Below are 4694 nucleotides of genomic sequence, written 5' to 3' on the forward strand. Positions count from 1 at the left end.
TGACCTTTAATGCTACATGTGGATTCATCTTTCTTAATTTCTGTTTGATTGGCTTAGCTCTTGGAGCAATAAATAAATGATGCATGATTAAGTTTGGATCTATTCCAGGCATATCAACATAGGACCAAGCAAAATTGATTTACTTTTCTTTGAAGAATCTGATAAACTCTGGTTTTTCCTCTTCTATTAGTGATTCTGCTAGGTGTATGTTTTTAGTTGTTGCTTCTGTACCAATCTTTATTGATTGAGTGGGCTTAATCAATATGGGTGATCGCTCCTGATAGTGTTCAAGAAGAGTGTCAAGTCTCCCATCCTTAGGTGCCTTAAAAATGTTTTCACCCTTAGATGCGTCTTTTATTTTGACTTTTTGTGATCTAGTGCTACCGTTGACTAGTTTTCAGCATTAGATCCTTTGTTTCTTTCATTTTTGCGACTGAGAGACTTGGCACCCTCTTGATTACAAATATCGTTATTTTGTTCACTGGTAGAGTCTGTTTCCGGGTTGATTGTACATAGGTAATGGACAAAGGACGTGTCATCTGGGAAAATAGGTATATCATGGTGTTCAAGTTTGTCCCAGTCTATCAAATCAAGAAATACAAGTGGTAAAGAGTCATTCGGTGGGTCGAGGTTAGCTGCGGTAAGTGTCATGATAGAGGTATCATTAAGGTTGTCTGAGATGTTGGTTAAGTTAATGATATTGTCAAGGTCTTCGATGGTATCATCTTTCATGTAGACTTGTTCATAGTGTCGCTGCCATTTTTCTTAGCCTCGTAGATATGTTGTGGACCAAATTCAAGTAATTGAGACTTTGTACCTTGGCCTTCTTGAGAAAGGGGTGTGTGTATAGAACCTTTAGGGACATCTTCAGTAATATTTGAACAACTACCCCATTCATAATCATTAGAATCAGTTTCAGAAGTACTATCCTAGAGCCTTTCAGTGCTATGGATAAGTATGTTGTAGGGTGAGAAGAGATCTATGATAATTGATACCAGTCTTGTAGTTTTTTTAATTCTGAATCAGAACTTGCTTGCACCCTTTGCATTTTTTCATACACTGTTTCTTCTTGGGGAATAGTGATTTTTGCAGGAAGTGACTCTGCCTTATTTTGAATAGGTTCCTGAACATGGTGCACTTCCTCATAAGATGCTTCTTCTCTTTGAATGGTTAGCTCCTCTTGTCATTTCTCTTTTTCCTGGTGTTCTCGTTCTTTCCTAATTGTTTTTGCTGCTTGGTGTAGTACCTCTTTCCATGAGTCCTCATTGCATTTCTTATTTTCTTTACACTAAGGTTTTTGATATCTATTTTTCTTTTGCCTTGGGGGTAGGTTTTGTCCATATCCCAGTCTTATTTTGTCTCGAGAAAATTATGAAGGAGGGTCTAGTGGTTCTGTAATGCCTTCTTGATGCTTGCCTATAGGTCCTTTTCCATTGTATCCCATCTGTTGCATGATTAGGAATCCTTTTCCATATTGTTGTGTTGGTATGGCTATCTCTAGAGTAGTAGCTCTAACTTCTTCCTCATCCTTGTATAACCCACTAAGGATGTCTTTTTCTTCTGATTCATGATATACCACAATAAGATACTCCTTAAATGAAATTTGTCCTTACCCCTTTGACAAGAGATTAAACATGATACCTTTTCCCCTGAATTTAGATATACCAAAATACGATAAATACGATGGAAAAAGTGATCCTCGTGATCATGTTCGGGAATTTTGTATCATAAGCCTAGAATTTGTTCACAATGATACTTACTTGATGAGGCTATTCCCAAGAAGTTTGGGAGGGCAAACTATGGAGTGGTTGTCTAAACTTACACCTCCCATTAGATCCTTTGATGAGTTGGTAAAAAAATTTATCACACAATACTCCTATAGTATTCAACACACGATCACCATGTTGGATGTATGTAATACCAAATAGAAAAACAATGAAACATTCATGGTGTTTCTTTAGTATTGGAGACGTATGGTTTCAATATATCCTCGAGATGTGCCTAAAAAGAAAAAGATGGAGATCTTTATCAACAATCTAAATAGTGAGATGAGTTATCTACTCAAGCTCCAGTGCATACCATCTTTTGCCAAGTTAATAAAAAATGGAATCCAAGTAGAGGAAGCATGCATCAAGAAAGGAACAATAAAGTTCTTTAAGGAAGGAACTAATTCATCCAACACTCACTTTAACAACCAAAACAACGACAACACTTTAGACAAATCCAGGTTTTGGACCAGAAACAAAAACGTTGTTAATGAGGGAGGAACTGATGCTAATGATATGAAGTCCAAACAACCAGTATTGGCTTTATCAGGTAATCCGCAAGTTAACAAGAATCAAAAGGGTGTTAAGCAAGGCACTAACACTTATCCGCAAAATACCAACAAGGGACCATGGGTGCATTTATTTGTCGAGGGAAATCTTATTCCCTTTCATTATCCCTAGTTCGGACATGATTGTGTTCGAGTATGTTATGTTGTTCAGGTATATTATGTTGTTCAGGTATGATATCAAGGTCCTGCATTTCTTCTTCTCTCTGTTGTTCCTAATATGCATAATTTCAAGATCTTGTCCTAAAAATTTGTTCGTTGACCTTCCTTAAGTTTTCAGTATCGAAGTCTTCAGGAAGTCTAACTCCTTTGCTTGTTAGCATGAGCATATATTTTTCTTTGTCAGCTTCAATGAGTCTTTCCATAATCTTTTGGAACGAGGGGTTTTCTTGACATTCTTGGAGAAGTTCCTCAGTGATCTCCGTATCTCCTAGATCAGTATAATCGAAAGGGTTTGATAATCTACGACCCATACTTGACTATGGTTGCGGTTCGCTTTTCTTGTTTCATTGAGAGCGAGTGACAATGGCATCTAGTAGAAGCTTTCTGTGACAAAGGGGATAAAATCTTCTTCTACTTGTTCAGGGGTTGGTGGTTCTGGTCAAGCTACGTTATAAGTGATGCATAATTGTGGGAATAAAGCGGGATTAATCTTTTCTCCACGATTCAAGAATTGGTTGAATGTCACTTTCTGAATGTAAGATCTACTTCTTAAGGGTTCTTTGTCAAACTCGTTTGATTTTCCTTGAAGATATAATCTCATATGACACAAGAATTCGCGATGTGATTTAAAAAGTTGACAATTTATATAGAGAAACTTATTCATTTTGGCAAGTTTTTTTAGAACTAAGTTGTCTCTTCTTCAACTCAGTTTTGTGATGAAGACTTGCTCTTCTCAAAATATGAGGAGTGGTCATACACAAATGATCAATGGTTTCCTTCGATGTTTGGATTGAGATACTTTTTTTGAAAAACTCAATCTTACTTTATCAAGTAGACGTTTAGATTCTCCCCCATGACAAAGTGTGTCAAATGATATAGATAAGAGTCTCCCAATATGGAAACTCGATTTGACAACTTAAGGTTTTAAACTCGGTATGTTGTTTGTTTGATGGAATTTGTTTAGATGGTGGACCTTTTGATCTATGTGATGGTACTACCTGATTTTGATTGGATAAAGTTTTATCTCTAGCTAGTTTTCGATTCGACAAATTTTGTTCTAAGGATCCTTGCTTGATTTGGAATTGATTTCTCTGATGTTTGGACTCTAATTTTGATAACTGAGTTCGATACATGACCTGAAAGGGCACTCAATAAGTTTGATGAATTTTTCGTAGAAGATCTGATTTGCTCTCTGGTTTTCTAAGTTTTAACCATGCGCTAAGCCAGAGACCGTTTACACTAAGGTATGATTTAGATGTGCTACACAAAGCTCCCTATGCGCTAAGCTGCCTATGTTACGTGCTAACTCAAAGTTTTGAAATTTGTTTTGACTAGGATGATTGTGCGCTATTATGTCTTGAATACGCGCTATAGTTTAGACTAAAAGCGCTAAGTTTTGCCCCCTATGCACTAGGCTGATGCTCTAAAGTGCTAATATGGTATCTAAAAGCACTAGTGAAATGTTTACCAGTATGACAACTATTATGCACTATTTTGACTAATAAAAGTGCTAAGATTTGGCTGGCATGCTCTAGATAATGTTCCAGATGCACTAGGAATTTTTTCCTACGCGCTACACTTCCCTGAATGTTCCGTTTCTGGGTTTTTTTGGAATTATTCAATACTTGTTTATTTTTTATGGATGATTTTCTAAAAACATAATTTGAAAACACAACATGAAAGAGATAATTAATTTTGCCTATGCTAAACATATAGTGTATGTTCTGCGAGGATGTGTTCAAATCCCCAATGTTTTCACAGGTTTGGATACAAAGAAGACAAATCAGATAGACTCTTTATTCAAGGGTCATCAACAATACCATAGCCCACTAGTCTTGATACTTCGTCAACTCAAACCATTGTGTCACCCCCTAGGAGGTGCCTATTTTTTTGCCTTTTGCCAGAAATTAATGCAAAGTGAATTACTTCATAATTGAGTAGTTATCTTGGGAGATATATGGTGAGTAATCTTGGGGGCAGATTCTTCCCCACCCTTGCACTATGATATTGAAGATGTTTGGATACTGACTCGGCTCAAGATTTCTATTGCTAAAGTTTTTTAATCAGGGTTCTTGTTCGGTCTTCAATGATAAACTCCCTCGGGAGGCTTCCCAACCTTTAGAACAAAGGCTTTACATATCATAAAGATACCGGGGGAAGGCTAATCGCTGAGAAAAACCATTGAAGGTACTTTCGTCAA

The sequence above is a fragment of the Cryptomeria japonica genome, chromosome 10, assembly GCF_030272615.1.
Source record: "Cryptomeria japonica chromosome 10, Sugi_1.0, whole genome shotgun sequence".
NCBI classification, from domain to species: Eukaryota; Viridiplantae; Streptophyta; class Pinopsida; order Cupressales; family Cupressaceae; genus Cryptomeria; species Cryptomeria japonica.